At 41.7% G+C, this 20,931-nt stretch overlaps 1 protein-coding gene across 10 annotated transcripts in view; it reads right to left on the reverse strand.

The window, feature by feature from the left end:
• CALD1 (caldesmon 1) overlaps positions 1-20,931 on the reverse strand; it is a 246,248-nt gene that overhangs the window by 102,620 nt on the left and 122,697 nt on the right. The gene's annotated exons all lie outside the window — the stretch shown is intronic.

The raw sequence follows: 20,931 nt of genomic DNA on the forward strand, positions 1-20,931 counted from the left end.
TAAATTTTAAAGAAGCAGAATTATTTTTTTCTTTTTGTGAATAGAAGTAGATCTCTGAAACTATTTGACCAGCACCATTCCCCTGACATCCAACACACATATGCAAATTACTGGAATATGGACTAGTTTTACACTGTGAAAGGGTGGACTATAAAAATTAATATTTTGTTGCTTCTATCTCAAAACAAGACCCTCAGCGTCTTTTCAACATTTACATAACTGAAATAATACTGAAAAAATCTGAAGTGAACTTTCAGGAGTTTTCCACCACCAGACTCAGAAGAGGGACCTAGGGAAGAATTGTACAGAGATCTTTGACCTTATTTCTTGTTTTGGTTTGTTGGTTTTTTTTTTTAAACACCTCTCAGAATCTACTGAGGATAATTCTTGCTCAGATCCTTAGATTTTCCACAGCCTCACATACAAGTGTCTTCTCAGGGTCCCTATCTCTTTTGATTCTGAGACTGAACCTTTAGATAATGTGATCTCTGATGAACCCTGTGGTGTTCCTGAAGACATGCTAAGACTAAGAGATTGATAAGCAAAGTAACTTACCTATATTTACCAGCAATGAATCAGAATCATAGCAAAGTATGTGCCCTGCAAATACTATCTCCTCACAAAAACACTTTTCATTTAAAAAGCAGTACTAGACTCTCCCTCTCCTTTTCATCTCTGCACTTCGCGTAATGTCATTGATCTTCAGTTGACTACGTTTATTGCTAAAATTTGTTGCATTTTTCATTGTCTTGCTAAAAACTGCTTCCTTCAAGGACAGTCATATTTAATCCCTCCTGATACAAAACACACACATGCTAATCCCACTTCCCTTTATGACTCATCCCATGACAGAGTTTAAAATTTTGTCTTCTTTCAGCTTTCATCAAGGTAAAATCAGAAGAATGCACAGTAATTGTAAATATATGACAAAGTATTTTAATAGCAATTAATGGGAATGTGCTCTTTGAAAGCAAACAATAAATTGGCTAGGTAGAAATACACACACAACCACATACCAGTATAATTCCAGCATGGAGAGCAAAATAACTTCCTGATCTGGGTCAGATTTAAGACTGTCCTCACCCTATTCCCAGCACTGATTTCAGAGACAACTCAGCACTTGGGGGACCTTAAAAACAGATGAGCTAGACTTGGTAACAAGCAAATGAAAATGCAAACTTCTGCTCAGGTCTTTAACAAACTGAAATGTCTGTGTTTCAGGACCTGCCAGTCACCTTTCCATTACACTGAATGAGTTCCCAGTCTGCAATGTTTATGCTGAGCCACTGCACCAGCTTCAACTTGGTTGAGCCAATAAACCTCAGGCCAAAGCATATTCCCTAATATAGTATGGCTGTTTGCACAGGGCTTTATGCTGGCCATGTCTGGTGACAGCATGGTGCAAGCATATGCCATCTTGCTTCCCTCCCAGTACAGTGAAACAATTGCAAATTTCCTCCTGGTGACCTTCAGGCCCAAAAAGGCTGAAGGTCATGCCTGTTTCCTTAACACAGGATTGCTCACTGCTCCAGTGTTATGAATGCCCAGGGTAAGCTTCACACAGACAACTGCTAGGCAGATTTCAAGCTGTGATGACTGTCCATGCAGATCCATCAGAGCTCTTGCCAGACCCCCTCTCAGCAGTTTGACCCACTCTTCATTAAAGAATGAGGGCAGAAAATAGCTTCATTCACCTGAAGGTGAGAGCAAGGGGATTTGGCTTTCAATTTCTTTGGAATACGACAGATTTTCTGCTAAATTTCCCTTCTTATCTAAAGACATCTGCATGCACTGTATACCAGGTACCTTCCCTTCCTTCCTTAGCCCAACAAGCCTCTCACACTGGTCAACTGAAATGGGGTTACCAACAGAGACACATCCTGCACGCTGTAGGACCCCAGTTCTGTGGGAGCTGGTAGAAATTTTGGGACCTACAGGAAGCACAGAAAAATTGTGGTGGACTGAGCCTGACTGGATGTCAGGTGCCCACCAAATCCACATTATCACTGCCCTTCCTCAGCTGGACAGGGAAGAGAAAATACAAATACAACTTAAGGCTTTAGGGTCCAGACAAGGACAGGGAGAGATTATTCACCAATTACCATCACAGGTGTCCTGGTTTCAGCTGGGATAGAGTTAGTTTTCTCAGTAGTAGCTGGTGCAGTGCTGTCTTTTGGCTCTGATGTGAGAACAATGTTGATAGGACACTGATATTTGTAGTTGTTGCTGGGTGATGTTTATACTAAGTCAAGGACTTTTCAGTTTCTTGGGCCCTGCCAGCAAGAGGGATGGAGGGGCACTGGAAATTGCGAAGGGACACAGCCAGGACAGGTGACTCAAAGTAGCCAAAGAAGTATTCCATACCATATGATGTCATGCTGAGCGTATAAACCAGGGGAAGAAGGAGGAAGGGGAGGACATCCAACATCATGGCATTTGTCTTCCCAAGTAACCATTACACATGATGGAGCCCTGCTTTCCTGGAGTTGGCGGAACACCTGCCTGCCCATGGGAAGTAGTGAATGAATTCCTTGCTTTGCTTTGCTTATGTTAGTGGCTTTTGCTTTATCTATTAAATTGTTCTTATCTCAACCCTTGAGTTTTACATTCCTTTCCAATTCTCCTCCCCATCCCTCTGGGTGAGAGGGAGTGAGCAAGCGGCTACGTGGTGCTTGGTTGCCAGCCAGGGTTAAACCACGGCAACAGGCAAAACAGACTTGGGGAACTTAGTCTCATTCATTACCAATCAAATCAAAGTAGGATAATTAGAAATAAAACCAAATCTTAAAACACCTTCCCCACCTTAACTTTACTCCCAAGTTCTCTACTCCTTCCCTGCAGTGGCATAGAGGGACATGGAATGGGGGTTACAGTCAGATCATCACGTGTTGTCTCTGCTGCTCCTTCCTTTTCAGAGGGAGGACTCCTCATACTCTTCCCCTGCTCCAGCATGGGTCCCTTCCATGCAATGAAGTTCTTCAGGAACAGACAGCTCCAGTGTGGGTCCCCTGCAGGGCCACAAGTCCTGCCAGCATGCCTGCTCCAGCCTGGGCCCCTCTCTCATCAGAGGTCCACAGGTCCTGCCAGGAACCTGCCCCAGCACAGGCTTCCCATGGGCTCACAGCCTCCTTCAGGCACCCACCTGCTCCAGTGCAGGGTCCTCCACAGGCTGCAGGTGGATATTTGCTCCACTGTTAACCTCTGTGGGCTGCAGGGGCACAGCCTGCCTCACCATGTCTTCACCACAGGCTGCAGGAGAATCTCTGCTGTGGCACCTGGAGCACCTCCTGCCTCCTTCTGCACTGACCTGGGTGTCTGCAGAGTTGTTGCCCTCACATGTTCTCGCTCCTCTCTCCAGCTGCTGTTATTCTTGCCCAGACACATTTTGTTTCCCCCCTTCCTAAACACATTATCACAGAGATGCTACCACCATCGCCGGTGGGCTCAGCCTTGGCCAGCAGTGGGTCCATCTTGGAGCTGGTTGGTACTGGCTTTATCGGACATAGGGGAAGCTTCCAGTAGTTTCTCACAGAAGCCACCCCTGCAGTCCCCCCACTACTAAAAACCTTGCCACACAAACCAAATACAGTAGTAAAAAGGACAATATCAGGTTTCTTCATGAAAAAAAACCCATGACCTTAGCCTTTCCCTCCCTTTCTTTCCTCCCTTCCTTATCCCAAGAAGCAGGAGGCAGGCACAGTGCAAAGAGAAACTGCTTCAGAATTTCCAGAAGAACTCAAGTAACCCAGGGCAGAACAGGGAGGCCAATGAGATACCATGGCCCAGAGCCTAGCATTCAGGGTGAACCCAGCAACTGGGGATACTCCTGCTTGGTTCCACACCTCTGATTTACTTTGTGGCCTTAGGGACTGAGCCTTAGTCAGTTTTGTGCCTCTTAGTCCTTATGTTATCTCCACCAGTTGCAAATTCTTCTCACTGTGCATTTACAGATGGCTAAAACACAATCAGGCCCCAAGTTCAGCCCTGCCCTCTAGATAAAACAGTAACATCAATGCTAAAAAAGCCAAATCCTAAAAATAGAAATGTCTGCTGCAGAGAAGGGCTGAAAGGTGATAAAGGGAAATTCTTTCTGACCCATTCCTACAGAGGGGTAGTAAAGGAATGGCTTCCAAGTCTACATGCGTGCAGCTGGACCTCTGACTTATGACCGGTCCTCACTGCAGGATCAGATGGTAACACAAGATCTAAGTTTTTCTGTCATTGTCCACTTTTTTTCTTTAAATACTCCCACAAAAAGGATCAAATGTCTCATTAAAGCTTGACATAAACTGAGACTGCAAGCAGCTTTGTGAGTTGTACCCTATTAATCCAAGTGTGCCATTTTCCCATCTGTCTCCACTTCAGTTGTTCCAAAACCCTGGTGTAGAGGTGTGGACCTTTCAAGTCAGTAAAGGACCGGTCAGTGAGAAGCATAAAGAATATTTTGCTTGAGCTGGCTACATACCATGACATCCACTGTATCCCAAGGACTACCACTGCCTTTTCTTTCTACCTCCTCCACCACAGGAATGAAAACAGAACCTCTTCGTTGTCCTTTGCAGATGACAGCAGCTCAGCTAGCATCACTCATTGTCTAAGCTTGACTTGTTTAATCTGGCACCCATGAAATGCAGGTATGGCAAGCATTCTACTGCAATATCAGAAGAATTACAGTTCCTTAATCTATCTTCAGTCAAAAAAAATAAATCTGTTTTCTATGAAAATCTGTCAGAAAACATTGGAAATTATTTTTCCCACTCCCCTCTAAACTCTGCATTAGAAGCATTCAGTGCCACTCAGGTCTTTCAGAAACAGGCACAATTTCATTGAAGTCAAAAGGTGGAGTTCAATAGATTGATTTTTCCTTTTTCACACCTCATGCATGCTCTTTCTTCATTCCAACATGTTGGATATTGCTGGCGATCATATATCACCAATAGTAAAGCTTGCATTTAAAGAGGTTCTTTGCTCTATAAATTCATTTTTAAGGCTCCTTTCATGTAAAACCACATCTGCAGTTGTTACTGTAAACTTGGCCAAGTGTTCATGTTGACTGCAGAAAATGAACTTATGTATATGTGTGTGTATGTGTGTATATATATATGTATACACACACGCAGTGGTATCAAGCAGCTTTACTCCTTCCCAAACAGAATAGCTTATTTGGGACTTGAGGCAAAATAAACGTATTAGGTCATGTGAACACACAGTTTTATTCCAACCTAGCCTGTACCTTGCTTTATCTGATCATGCTTCTTAGGACTTCCAAGGAAAATTCATCAATGGCAAACCAGCCGAGTTCAATTCATACTTAGGATGAGAAAATCAAACTTTGGAGATTTTTCAAAGTCCCAGTTTCTATTCACAGAACATTCCATTTCCATCTACATGGGTATGTACCAACCACTGACTCTATGAGAAGGAGGCAGAGAATTACCTAGAATTTCGACAACTAAGTCAAAAAAACATCTGTTAAAATCTCTGCTTGTGGCATAAGGTACATTCTCCACCTCATCTTTCACAGGAGTAAAAAAAGCTTATGTGCATTGGTGGGACATTTTAAAATCTGATTAATGTATTAGTTAACATCTCTGTGGCATCCTGAGCAAAACTATGCAGTCATTATGTAGAACAGAGATTCCCAGTTGGTGCTGTGAAGACTCTTGATGGCCCACAGGACCACACCATGGCCCAGGCCCTTGATTCAAATCAGTGCTGAACAGGTTTCACCCACCCTTGCTACAGCATCGGTTACCACAAGTGAGTGCCCCATATGTTCTTGCAGGTGCCAGGCTCTGTGTCAGCTCCTGCTGCTGCAGAGTGAAGCACATGAAAGTGCTGGCACGGACCTTTTTATAGGACATTGTCCCTGCCACAGAGTTCAGTCCTTGGATTTGCAACTAAAAGATCCATAGCTTTAAACAGCTGCTCAGGTCCCCCTTTCATATCCATTATCTAATTCAGCACTGGGGAAGGAGCATTAGAGTTCTCCACCATCCCAGGGGTGTGCAAACATCTAGTGTGCTGCTGCCAGCACTGCAATACATTTCTAAGCATGCAGCAGTAGGACCTATCGTCTCAGAGCCAGTCAGTTGCAATGGAAAGTCCCCGTTTGTCTTTATTCCCTTGGGCAGGGTGAGTGTGGGTATGCCATTTCCACTCCTCCCACTTCCTTCCTCATCTTTCTCCTACTGCACACTGACACAAGGGCCAGGCAGAGCTTTCTCTTGACATTTGGATTTGCATACACTGGTCCCACCCCTGATCTCTGTGACATTTGTCTATCATTTCCCATTAGCAGACAAAGGAAGAAACAAGACATAGCTGGAAGCTGCTGGCACAGCCACTGGTTCTCATGTTAGAAGGATTGACCCTTGACTCTCCCATTCAAGTGTCATCTGAAGCATTTCAAATATGTTGTCCCTAAAGATCAGAAGATACTGAAATATTATTGATATACAGACTAGAATTCAAATCCTGGTCCTGTTGGAATCTCTGGCAGACTTCCCAGAGACTTCAATCAGGACTGGATTCCACCCTCACAGGCCAAATTTATCTAATACACAGTACAAAAGATCAGTGAGCTTACCCTGCATGTCAGAAATTGGTGTGAGCCAATATAGGCTGCTTTGTCTTCTCCTACCTTTGTGCATACACAGACAAAGGCTGAATTTCTTTTACTTTTGCAATGCTTACTTTTGCGAAACAAATTATTTTTACTCATACCGTTATCACTGAGGAAATACTTTGCCTTTGCTGCAGATACAAAGGGCAGGTGAAAACTGCACTGCCCTTTACAACCATTTAATCATAAGTGAGGATATCCCAGGTAATGACAATGAGGCCTCCATCTCAAAGTACAAAACACACTGAAATCAAAGGCATTTTATAGTCCACAAACCAGCTTGCAAAAGTGCTTAGTCCCAAAATGAGCTCTGACTTGCATTCACTTTTTCTCTGCATTCAAACACTGGGAAGCAGGCTCATGGAATATCATGCACTAGTTGCCCTTGTCTTTTATCTACTTCTACCTGTGAAGACCTTCAGCTTCACCATGTTAATCTAATCACAAGAATGCCCACATCACACATTTAGTCCTCCTGCATGCTTTGTCACAAATCTGTGGCCTGACTGTTGAAACTTGTGGCAGCGTCCCAGCTGTTGGCCAACTTCATCTCCCACTGAACTCCAAGTGCTGAAAACAAATGCCCATGCCACCACCTTCCAGTCAGGAGCAATTTTTTTCTTAATAATAGGAAAGAACAGACAAACATCAGTAAGAAACAGGTATGGTCCAGCTCAGGTGACCAAGACATCCTAAAGAGGAGAATGCATTTCTTCTTGCCCTATAAATGTCAATGCCAATGCCAATTTTCCCATTGGTTTCTAGTGGAAAAAAATCAGAGCATGGGAAAGAATACCACACAGGCAGAAGAAGCTGCCACACCTGTGGAAAAGCCAGTCTTCAGTTTCTGGACTACAGAGATAAAACCGCCACATTGTATCCATTCAGTTTGTGCCTTTGAAGGTGTAGGGAAAAGGAAAAATGACTCTTCTTGTCAATACTCTCTGATCCAACTTCACATCCTCTGGAGAGGGAGACTCACACTAGGTCAGCTGGCAGATGTCACAGATGCACTGCATGCCCTGATCCTGCAAGCTGCCTCCTCTCTGAGGGAAACAGCGTAGCTGCGAGTGTGCCCAGTGGAGTGTGCGTCAGGACAGACATGTAGTGACACATGTCAGCAAGGACAGCAGCTGTCTGAGAGAGGGGCAGAGCCTGACTCCGAACTGGAGCCAGGTGCAGTGGAGGTGCAACCCAGGACAGAAATGCCCACAGGAGCTGATGACCATGCACTGAGTGCTAATCACCATGATGCTGTTAGTCTCTTTTCAATGTGCAAAGCCACAATCATCCCACACAGCAAGGTACCACCACAGTGGTGTGAAGCAGGACAAGCCACAGGAACAGAAAGTATGCTTGGAGCTCTTGCCTAGTGGAGTTAATCACCCGAAGATGTAGGCAGGGATAACACAAGACAAGGCAGTTTGGTGTCCATCATAACAAGCAGAGGCTCACATTGAGAATGGCAGTCACAGCTCTGGCAATAGGTAGAGGGTCTGGGCTAGGAGAAGGGCAGGCATCAGGCAGGGAAGATGTTGCTCTGTCCAAGTGCAGGAGCATTTCTTCTGCACCACAACTGGCAAGGAAGCTAGAAGCAGCAATGCAGCCCTCTATACTTTCCTCCTCTGTCCACTAGGGAGAAGGGTTTCCCCCTCCAGGCAAGGAGATGATCAAAGATAGGAAGTATCTGCCTCTCTGCCTTCTATTACTCTGCTCCCGTCATTTGGTGCTCCCCTCTTTTCCTACTCTTGCACCATCACATTGACCTTCATGTTCACATGCAATATTTCAGCCAGTTGTCTGAATTTATTTGTGTCCAGGTAGGTTTTATGAATGTTTTATCACTCTATTCAAACTTTCTCTGCATCTCTCAGGTCTTGAATTAAAAACCTAAGGTAATGCCATTAAAAATAGTAAAATGTTCAAGCAAGTCTAAGGGAAGGTTCCAACAGCAATATTCACTCAGCCAGACTTCAAACTCCACATGTTTTCTGGAACGCATTTCAAAATACAAAATCATGATATATTAAGCTACATAGTCAGTCATAAAAAAGTAATAGAAAATAATATGAAGATACAATGCAGCCAGCTTACTGTGGCTTCGCTTTTGTATTTTCAACTCTCTTTCTTCTCCTGTTAAAACATACAGCCCTAGTATCCAGCCTTGCCTAGTGCTGGGCTTCATAAACTCCAATGAGAGTTGAGGGGTCTCTCTTGCTTGCTCTATTGAACCAGCAATAAGTAACAATACCAAGTTTTAATCGTCAGCCCTTAATTTTTAAAGAAAAAAGAAATACTATAAAAAACCACCCCTGAAGTACTTGGGTTTGCAGATCTTATTAGTTGTACCCTAAGAGTCACTAAGTATTTTGAATCCAACCTGTTACTCAGAAGAAACAAATTGTATCTTTTCAAGTCTTGCCTCTCGGCTCTTGAACCTTTCCTCTCAGTACCTGTAGGATTACTGTGCACAGACACAGTGCATGTCACCACGATAGGCACACTGCAGCTGAAAGTCCAGTTACCCAATGGCAGAGCATCATGGAAATTTGTGGAATTCCACCAGGAATGGATCAAGCTGCAGAAATTTATACTGGACTTTTCCAGCTCACGCTTTTAAAGTCATATTTAAGTCATCTTTACAAATGAAACCCAGATTGTTTCCTGTCAGGTAGCTATAACAATTTATTTGTAATGAACAGCAATTCCGTGTCATTTTGCTTGAAAATTGAAGCATGAGGTCAGTGCCAGCTTTAAGGAGGTGAAGCAGGGCAGCAAAAATGCAAAGCCTTTCAACAGGACAGCTCAAACAAGGTACTGCAAAATAGATGCCCCTTAAACCATTTGCCATATTTGAAGTTTATATCATAGACCCCCTTCATGTTGAGTTTAGCTGAAAGCAAGGAAACACTAACAGAACAGTGTCACCAAAACAGAAGATCAAAAGAAAAAAAAGCAGTGAGGCTTTATTACAACAAAAAAACTGATGGGCAAGATGGCACATTCACATGCTGTGCATGAGCCAGCATAAAACCTGACACAGCAAGATTATGGTATTGCCAACTCTCTTCATGAGCTCAGTGAAGCTGTTAAATAATCTTGACAATAATCTGACTGCTATCTAGACATTCAGGCACAAATACTTACTGCCAGCAAACACCACAACAGCAATGCATCAGTACAGTACATCAGTAATGTTGTATGTGACTGTACACTGCTTCCCTGCATGGGAACAGCATCATCACAGCTTCCAACAGAGGCTGGCTCAGAGTCAAATGAATGAGACAGGTGAGGCCTGAGAGTCTCCTGTGCACTTAAATACTGAGAGCACACAGACAGACGTACTTTGTATTAACTCAACAAAGGAAAGTTACACTTGAGCACTGTATCAAGACAATACATTTTACAGTTGTTTAATTTTTTTTAGGAACAGTGTCTCAGACAATGTCTGCATGGTCCAGAAAAGAAAATGTTTAATTTTCCTTCCAAAAATAAGTTGAAAAAAAATTAAATCTCTGTAATATGCATTATCTGCTACCTTTCCTTAATTCCTCTCCATAAAGATCCAAAACCCCTATGAGGTTTCCTCCAGTCTCCCTTGTTGCCATGTTAGGTCCACCAGCTCAGAATGAGACACAGAGCACGTACAGCTGGTCAAAGTCCAAGTTCTGGGCACCGAAGGCACATGAAGCACATTTTTCACAGTCAACCAGCAGAACAGGATTGTATGTGTACAAAGCATTGGCCAAAACCAGAAACACAAAGGTGGAAGGGGAGAGAAGGGAGAACTTCGAAACTGTTTGTAAATGCTCTACAAATAGGAAAGCAGCCTATGTTTACTAAGCAAATTGTTCTCCATAACTCAGTCGCTTCATCTTTAGTTATGGGCTAGCTGGGAAAAAAAATAAATACTGAACTCAGCCCTCAAATCTTATGCCTTCTTCAAAATGAAGAAAGCAGAAATAGTTGCACTACTTAAGGCTGGCATATGTGCACTGAGGCCTTCTAAAAGTGGGTGCTTCAGAACTCACCAGATCCGATGGCTCTACAGGAGTGAAGTAGAGATAATCTCTGCAAGGATACCATGTTAAATGTGGAAAAAAATGTTAAGGCGGCAAGGGAACAGAGGCAAGAATGGAAAAAGAGGTCTGAAGAAAGAAACAGACTTTGGAAAAGATGTACAAAGATGGATCAAACTAAAATCCCAGACCATAATGCTTGCAAACTTGGAGAATTTTTACAATCTATACCCCAGATAAAAATCTTGAAAATAACTTACACCCTTAAGGTGAACAAATAAAATAAAAGCCAGATCTGAAATTCATAAATAAACATAAGTAAACTAGGCAGATTTTTCAGTGCATACCTGGACCAAATAAAACATTTACACCTTGTAAATACTGACAAGTGTCACTTCAGATATTATTAAAGGATTCCCTAAATATAAAAGACAGGTTGGTCTGCAGTTAAATCTTTTCTCCTTTGCTTTTCCAATACTGAGAGTAATTGAAAACAGAAGGCATGTTTCTTGATGTAGCCTAACTTTTTAGGAACAGAAAGTATAAATGCTACTTATACAGCTGACGCTGCACTTCAGGTTTGCACTCAGTTGCACCCATATAACTTCACACAAAGCCAGGTGAAAAACAAAAGCATGAACACTTACAGTCATATAAAATACATGTGTAATATACCCTAGAGCACCTATTAAGTGAAAACATTTGCAAGACACCTAAAAAAAAATCCACATAAAGGTGGCACCAGTTCTTCTCCTGGCCAAGGAGCACTGGAGAAGACACAAACTCATTACGTACATCTTTTAAACAAAAAGGTGTCACAAGTGACATTAGAAAGACTGCTCAAAGCAAAGTGCTGTATGGGAAATACATATGATTGTGAGTCTGAGGGATGTGCACATACTTCAAATAGGGCACATATAGGGAATAGATCTGATTTTTTACTGCCTTTGCAACTAAGTCTGTATTATTTTGGTATTTACATTAAAAAGGAGACAGAAATATCTTTGGAGATGACTAAGCAGTTTCTTGATTTTTATTAAGTACCAAAAAGCAGTTCTGCCAATTTATTAATATTTAAGTTTCTACAACTTAATATGAACTTGGTTCCAAGAACTACATAGGTCTCCTTAAAGTATGTGTAGCAAGAAGTCAATGCTGTGCCAGCTGGCAGATTAAACAAGCCATTAAAGTAGGCTCCTACTGAATTTAAAGGATTGTTTTTCATCTTTTCCCTCTCTACTCCTCTACATCCAGATGTATTATTTAGGGAATATTTTCCAGTCCCAGTAAGAAAAGTAAAAGAAATGCCCTTGGCACTTAATGAGTTTTTCCTTCGATGTGGTCTCCTGCTGCACTTGGAATTTATTCCATTACTGTATGGCTTGCAATGGTCCAAAAATACCTCTGACTACATGAAAAGATGGGTAAAGTGTGTTTGGGGTAGGTATGGTTCTTCATTCAAAAGCAGGGACAGCTTGAGGTGATTGATCTTGGTGGACAATTTCATTCAGACCATCATTATCCTGGCGCACCACCCCACAAGCCGTGCCCAGGTAACTGCTGTTCTCCTGCACGGCACAGCTGGAAAAGGGAGCACACCAAGATTAAGGACAAGGCCAACACCAGCCTGAAACAGGCTGGCAGAGAAGCATGTTTCTCTGCAGCCCCTGCAGGTTTTCAGTGATAAGCAAAAACACAAAACCAAGAAAACGTGGCAAAACCCTGTGCCTTCACAGAACAGGGGCCTTCAGCATATAGTTTTTCCTTCAGAGGCTCAAATGCTTATTTGAAATTCGTTAAAGCTATCCAAACTTCACGACCTAGCAGTATTCACAGGAAGAATAGTTTAGAATAAACTCTGGTATTAAACCACCTCGGCGTCATCTCTAGCAGTTATACAACAGCATTTCAGATAAAAATGCCCCCTATCATGGTTTTCCAGATAAAAATTCCGAAAGATCAGAGTTGTATGTGCTCCCTGGGGCCATTTCAGACTGACTGGAACTACAGGCAGCTGAAGGAGGAGCACTGCTTTTTGAAATGCCTGGAAAATAATTTCATAAAAATTGAAATAGAAAAAAAACCCCACCACCTAGGCATCCCTCAGTATTTCAGTTGCTGGGTAGTAAAATGAGTTCAGTCCCATAACTTGCTACTGCACTAGAAAACAAAAAGGCCTCAAAACCAAGTATAGGCATGCAGCCAGAGGCTGAGGTGGCCAGCTCTGGAGCTTGACCATGGCTCAGACATCTCCTTCCCCAGGAGCAAGAAGCTCCTCCAGGCTCCTGCTCAGGCCCTGCCTGGTCCCACAGGGTGAGCGGGCCCCTTACCCACAGGCAGGCCCAGAAGCCATCCCAGCCCACACAATGGCCTCAGCATTTGTCTGAGTCTGATTTGCCAAAATCGGGGGGGGGCAAAGTTTCCCTACCCCCTTCTTGAGGGGCAGTATAATTCTTAATTGTATAAAGCCAAAGTGTAAAAGCTGTATTTTGCATGTATTCTTTATTTCTAATACCCGGTATCCATAAGGGGACTCCCTCGCTTGGCTAGCAGTCAGAATTCATTAGACCTTTTATGATGATTCGTTCTGTTGTGGAGATATATGATGAATCTCAGATGTTTAAATAGCATATAACAGTGCTCCGTTGACCTTGCTGAGTACAGTTGGAGGGAAAGAAAGGTAATTTTCCTCAAAGAAATGTTAAAAATGTGTCTCCACTATAGCACAGATGCAGAGGATAAAGAAACTCCAGAGAGATTAAAATATTTTAGATTAATTTGGAAGAAGGCCACATTGTGTAAAGCTTAGTTAGTTTGGGCCTTTCCAATTCCACGCCATATAAACAAACCCATTTAAACTGCATTTGTTAGAAGGAATGTTTAAAAAAAAAAAAATCCCCCAAAGTAGTTGTAACTCAAATGACCTCCAGTTCTGTATTCTCTTCTTACTGCCTAAAGAACAAACATATGTACAATATATTCTAGCCAGAGCTTGTGCAGTTGCTGCATGATTCATACTGCTTGAAAATTAAGTCATTTAAGCAAAGGGTTTCTGGCTCCCTCAAGCAAGGTTTTAAAACCAAAGCAAGGTTAGATCTCGTTGGTTTTGGAGCCAGCTTCCATACTTTGAACAAGACCGTTGCTTATAGATCTTTTCTTTGGGCTGGGTGGAAGTAAAAGAAAAAATAAAATTGAAAGGAAGAGATGGAAAGAAAGAAGAGGGAAAAAGAAAAGAACCCATATAATCAGCACAACTATATAAGGAGGAACCTAATGTTCGGTGTGCCACTATCTGGCAGAAGCAAGCCTTTTAATGTTTACTCACTTTCAAGGTCAAATTTGGTCCTTTCAATTATCCAGAATAGCAGTTTTGCCTGCAGTTTTCCAACAAGACAAGTCACAGAGTGTGGTACTAAATAACCACAAAAAATAAACTGTTGCTGACCGTTATGAGTTAATCAAGTTGAGACACAAAGGAATATGAGGTTAGCAATGAACCAGCCAGAGGGGTAACAGCAGGAAGCTCACAGTGAGTCATTTAGCATGATTAGCATCTACAAAACAGCAAGCACTTAAAGCAAAGGGATTTTTCTTATCATAAACTGTAAATCCCAGAGCAACTCAACACAAGGAATACCCTCCTATCTGGCAAGTGGATGAAGAGAGATCTCCTGCAGTTCCAGGCCTCCTTGAGTTCTTTAAATGGTACCCAAGTATTTGACCATAACTCAGTTACTGCGCATTTCTCTGTCCTCAGAGGATGTGAAGCAGCTGGCCCAGCCAAGGACAACATATTGTCTGGTCTCTCTCAAATACCCAAAGGAGCCAACATTATTTCACCAGTGAATGTAACCATCTTGGAGAGAAACATGACAACTCGATTGAAGTTCAGAACAATACAACTGAACAGTTTAAACACAAAATGAGGAAGAATGTTATTTTCATAACAAGTAATGTACTCTCAAAGAATAAAAAGATTAATTTAAATTCTGGGATTTGAAGGCTAGCATCCCTTCTTTTATTGAAGTTATAATGAGATGTTCTGAATATGATATTGCAAGAGGCTGTGATGGTTCTAACATCATGGCTGTAAAATTTAACTGTCATGATGGCTTCTGCTGCTATCATACATTTGACGGCATGTCATTTGCTTGCTACAGGTTTAAGTTTTCTATGTGATCTTTTTCCTCTTGATGGTTACTGCACATTAGCGATAAACATGTTCCCCAGCATCTCCTGCAGATTTTTACTTTGATTGCATCTATAGCCAGACCCATGCTCCCATATTCAGCCTGGCTTCATGAATGGAATGGATACATTAAGCTCTCTTTGGAGATACTCCAGGCTTACAGGGGTATAACCATAACCAGAAAACTGGCCAAGGGGATTTTTACATCAACGAAAAATCAGTTCAGAATGTAGAACTTCTTGTGGCTGGGTTTTGTTCTTAAAATGTCATGTATGGACCTTTGTTTGTTGACATACCACTCTACACATTCATGAAAACAAGATGTTCTCTAGTCACTTAGACTGTGATGGTAAAATATTTTAAATAAATACTTCACATAATTTCAGAAACAGATGCTAGACAGTAAAATTGCATGTTTGCAACAGAAATGGCCAAGACCTATTTATTAATGCTTGGAATTTTTTTTATTTTGTGCTTCACATTATCACCAGCAATGCATGAAAAACACAAGGGTTACATCCTAAACTTTCTTTTTGAAATGCATTTATTTGTTAAATTTACTCCAAGTTCATGAGTAGAAGTTAGTATTTTTCAACACACTCATCTCTGCCCTTTCAGTCATATGTCTGCTACAATTCTATGTTGACATATTTTTAGTTCTCTGCATCTTCAGTACGGTTTGGGTTTGTCTGCTCTACCATCTCACATACTGGATTATATAGAGGCTTCTCTGCTCCATGTAGAAAGACATGCAGGACTCGTGATAATTCCTGCCACGGCCAAAATACCAAGTCATTCGAACTTCCACTTGTCTGAAATAGAAGTTATGGTTTGCTGAGAATTTTCCCACCTTTACATTAGCAGTAGCATCCTTCCTTTGTGAAGTGTCACTTAAAATTTGGAAGGAGCAATCCCATTCACAATGCTTATAGTCCTAAAGTTACTGCATGGCCCCTTAAAAATCCAGTTCTGAAAGGTTCCTCTTTCAAGACACTTTCTTTTTCAGTTTAGCATCAGCTTTGATAACCATTAATCTAAGAAAGTTTATAAGATATTCAGCTGAAATTTTGCTTCTCTTGGTAATTCTAGCATCAATGTTGTTCCTCACAGTACTCCTAGTTAGACACTAGTATGCTAATAGCATAACTCCATTCTTAATATTGCCCCTTTCCTGATGAATTTAAATGGAGTATGTCTATTACCTGTACTAACAAATTTTGAAATCTTACTGGCTATTAATCAAGTGGCAGAAGTAAGATTAATTTGATTGCTTAATAAATCACATTGTTTCAGTTTAGTTACATGCTACAGCCAACTTTATGTTGCCTGAGGTAGTCAGTGGATATGTTAAGGTCATACCGATACACAGCGGTGACGCAGATGTACAGTGATGTAAAGTCATCCAAATGGCTTTGCTCAGAACCATTTCAGTTTATGAGTAGGCTTTATGAGCTCTAGTAACAAGGGAACCCCCCAGCTGCGCCTACACAGAGTTCCTCAGGTATGTCAACTCTGTGTTTCCATCCCCCCTAGGCTTCTGGCACCCATCTTACTTGGGTGCTGGACACAGTAGGGAGGCTGCACGCAGCCACCTAGCACCAGAAATGAGTCAAGAGCCAATGCGTGACTGCAGACAGCTGGGTCTTGTGTCCCTGCATCTTTATCACAACCAATCTGCTGCCTCAATAAACTGTACTCAGCTAATGCTGATTGTCCGTTTGTTAAAGACTTTGAAGACTTAGTTTGTATGGAATAAACACCCCTAAAAATTCTAGTAAGAAAAAAATAACTGTAGGCAATTGATTAATAAAAATAATTAATTAATTTACATTTTACTTTGAGATTTGTGATTTCTTCTTTGCAAACTTTTCTCAAGTTTTGCTGTTCAGTATTTTCTTTGTACTTGTAAGGAAAATAGCACTTAGATTATCCTTAGTTTTAACACAAGGCAAAAACATGACAGAGATTTGTCTTTCAGTGATAAAATTAGCAAAAATAGAACACTTATGATAACCCTGTCTTTGAAAAACATCAGTAAAAAGCCCCCCAAGCTCCATGAACATGTTGCAGACTGCACATGTCACGTAACTGAGGGCTAGAATTTTTTGCCTGAGGCTCCCACATTTAACAAAGGGAAACACTGCTTTCAACAAAAGATGCTATTCTAGTTATGTGCCCTTTTACCCTGTCAGAGAAACAGCTGGTATCATAAAGTCACAGCTAATTTGTATCATGTCTGCACTAACAGTCAGATTCAGTTTGTATCAAACTGTCAAAGTTGGACTTAATACCAGTTGATGGATGACAGCTTTTCTTGCCTCCCCCCTTTTCCAAACATTTAAACATTGCCTTCCACATAAAAAAAACAACTCAAATATTCAAAATAAAAATGGAATCTTTAACACGTTTCACATAAAGAGAATATATATAAATTTTAAAACCAGTAAATTTAAAAAGAATCCAAATGAAGGGTGAGAAAATTTCACCAGCAGTTCTGAAGTTCTGTGAAAAATAAATAGTGCTTTAAGGCAGACATGTGGGTACCAAGTGTAATGGAAAATAATTTTCTCTTATAAAGAAAAGAAAAAATCCCACAACTTACTTGCCTCAGGTAATGTCTCGCAGTTTGGGGTATCTGTTCTCCTAAAAAAAAAATTCAGTCTGCTTGCAGAGACTTTAAGGGCTTTTTCAAGGTCAGCACTCAACAATTTAGGGAAGACCAATTTAACTTTTTTTTTTTTTTTTAAAGGGACCTGTTTCTCATTTATACTATTAAATGTCATCTACTTTCATTTTAAGATCCCCAAAGCTGAATGCCTGAACTGTGTAAAGGGACTTCAGTGAAAGTGAGAGTCAGGCCAAAGACTTAACAGGTCCAAACCTGCAGTGCTCATGTGAGAAAGCGCTGCAAATATCAGGCTCTTCTTGGAAAACAGGCATGGGGGAACTTCCAGACACTGGGAGTTCAAGCTCAGTTCAGAAAAACATCTAACAGTGCTGGTGTGCTTCTGAGGCTACCCTCCACAGCACCTGGGTCTCCAACAGATACTCTTTTGAGACTTCAGCTACTTCCCACTTCCAGATGACCTAGGAGTATCTGACCAAAGCTCTTTTCATTCCATGATTTGAAAGCATCACCACAATGTAGGCAAGGAAAAGCTCACAATATTCTGGGAAGTAAGGAATTTTTTTCTTTTTTTTTAATGCTGCACAGTATAATGATTATCAGCGTTCTGGACAAATGGTCCCATTTATCAGAAGGAGATTGGTCTGCTCTGTAAACTTACATACACCAAGTGAACAACATCCCGGGGAAGTTCAAAGCAGCAGTATCAGTAATGCAGTTTTAAAGTGACAGGAGAGTTTATTGTGAGGGACCTGAGAAAGAGCAGTTGTCAATGAAGACTGAATAACCCCAGTTCCCAGCCTATCTTTCCGTCAGCACACACATTTCCTGCCTTAGAAGGTTAATATTGTGCAGAAGACAGAAAGATACAACTTCTGCTGTGCCTAAGCTGTGCTTGGCAATGCTCTCTGATGGACTCCTTGCCAGTGAACAGAGCCAAAGCACAGCATGCTCCTGCCACATCCTCTCCAGCGAGCTATATCTGCTCTCTACCTACTGGGAAGATGCAGATAATCAACTCCACTCCTTTCACTTGGAGTACAGCAGTGACCCTGCCCCTACATATGATACTTGTGCTTGTTCAGTTTTATGGTTTTTTTAAATATTCTCAAACCTCTGTCTGGCAAAGCATGGTTTATTAGAGGCAGATTTCTCTTCAGCTACTCAATGTATCAATTTTACAATTCCTAGGTGGTGTAATTCCTGGAAAATAAAAAATGTCCTTCATCCAAACTTTTGGTTTACTTGTTTCCTTCATGGATACATGCAGCTTAACTTTCTGTATCTAAACGGTGTTCTGGTTTACCTTGTTTCAGTGGCCTGTTAGCTCCAAATTTCTTACAAGCAATAAGACTTTTCTAGCAAATGATGCCCATCAATTGGGCTGCTCAGCAGTCAAAGGCAGCCATCACATTTTTGTGGGACTGTGAATTGCATCAGGAAGGAGGACACTACTGCTTCCCAAGCTTGATCCCCTAGCCTGATCCCCTAAACAAAACTTCAAATGGTTGTCTTTAACACCTCTTCAAGAATCCAACAACACAAAACCCACCAGGTTCTCATCTCTCACAAAAGAGCTTTTACCAAGAAATGCCCTCACTGCACACAGAGGTCACCTGAAGTCCCAGAAGATAGAGGGAAACTCAAGCAAGATTGAGTGCTGCACCTCCTCTTCCAAACAGCAGAGAAGACAGATGAGAGAAGAAGACCCTACAGTCATCTCAGTTTAATTCATCACAATAAAGCCATAGAAAGATGTTCTTCAGAGACTCTACAGAAATGCTTTCAGTCTTGAATATTTAAGAGAAAAGCTGACCAAAACCTTTCTTACACAATGTTTCCTAATGGCAGACATCTTGACTTTTAACAAAATGACCATTTCCAAGGAAGATAAAAGCCAATCATCACTAGCCAGCGGCTTTGAAACTTAACCTTATAGGGCATCACTTATTTTTGAAAGCATTTTATATAAGCATGTCTCAGATTGTCTTCCAAAGTCATATTTGGCTGAATTCAAGAACTCACAGAAGAGTTACAGGACTGTCATGATAATACTAAACTATATTACTGCTTTTTATACTCAGATAAAGAGATGAGCCTTGTTTCCAATAGTTTACAGAGATAATGCTTGTTTTTCCCTTTCTAATTAAGTGTATTGGTCCACACCATTTGCTTTAATATTTTTTCTAAAGGCAATTAATGTCCTTTTTCATGGTATTTTCATTCATGTCCCCTAAAGTCTATCCTCCTATTTGGCCAGGCTTGCAATGTGAAAGAAGAGGTTAAGCATGGAAGGTATTAGCAGATTTTGCCTTTCGTTTGTGACAGAATTCTTCCACTGCTTTGACAAGTGCTGTGCAAGCACCACGGGGACTTCGGCACGAGACAGATGACACTCATCCAACATCCTACAGTTGGAGTAGATGAATGAGTCCCTCAAGGACAGATTCTCAGATGCAATTTATGCATCAAAATAAGACACCAGCATCAGTGCAGGAATACACTGAAGCACAGTTTCAGTTTTGAGGGACTGAAGTGCCTTCTTTCAACACCACGGTCTGCAGGCTCAGGCATGCCTACAGATACAACGCCAGTTGGTAGGCTGTCAGAAGAACTCTGGAGGGCAGTCACTGCTCTCTTTCAATATCCTATCCTAAGCACAAGGGGAGAGCACTTGCATTTCTGATCCCATTTTGGACAGTATGGCCTCCCTCTCCTTAGGTCAAATTTTTAAGGAACTTGCATACCTCAAATGCAACCCCAGAGGAAGCGCATGGGAACTTAAATTCAGTGATCTCACTGGAAGAAGTGTTTCATGGGAAATTTTAGAAGATTTAGGCTGGTTCTGAATGAGAAAGAAATCCTAATTTTGGGATATCAGCATTTCCACAAACTGGAAATCCCAGATTGTACCTGGCCTCAGTCTTAAATACTCCCCCTACAAAGGCTCGACAGTAAAGCACAACTCCGAAACAGCAACCAAGGGCAGAGAACAGCCTGCAACAATTATCAGCCCATTCAGCACCTGCACAAACCTTCTCAGAAGGGTAGGCAGAGTTAAATTCACTTCCCCAAGGGCAATGACAAAAACGCTAAAAGGGGCCCAGCCCCAGCATTCCTGATGAAGGGGGAAGGCTGCTGGAGATGAAATGTAATGCAACCAGCGTCCAGCCTGCTGCCATGTCTCTCTCCTCTTCCACACTGCTCTTGCCAAAAGGAGTGGGAATGAAGCAGTGGTACAGAGGAGGTCCAGGCACACAGAGAACATGGTCACTCCTCAGTGAGAATAAGCAGCTCACTGCACCCTGAATTAACTGAAAATGATGGTATCTAAAAAGAGTACCTTGACCCTGGTACAATATTTCTGACCCTGTCAGTCTGCTGTCACAGGCACTGCTTAAACTTAGAGCCAGTCCTCAGTTTGTCTCCAGTCTGGAATTTCCGTATATTGAGGGGCTAAGGTTAACACACA

Source organism: Falco punctatus, assembly GCF_963210335.1.
Source record: "Falco punctatus genome assembly, chromosome: 6".
In the NCBI taxonomy this organism is placed as follows: Eukaryota; Metazoa; Chordata; class Aves; order Falconiformes; family Falconidae; genus Falco; species Falco punctatus.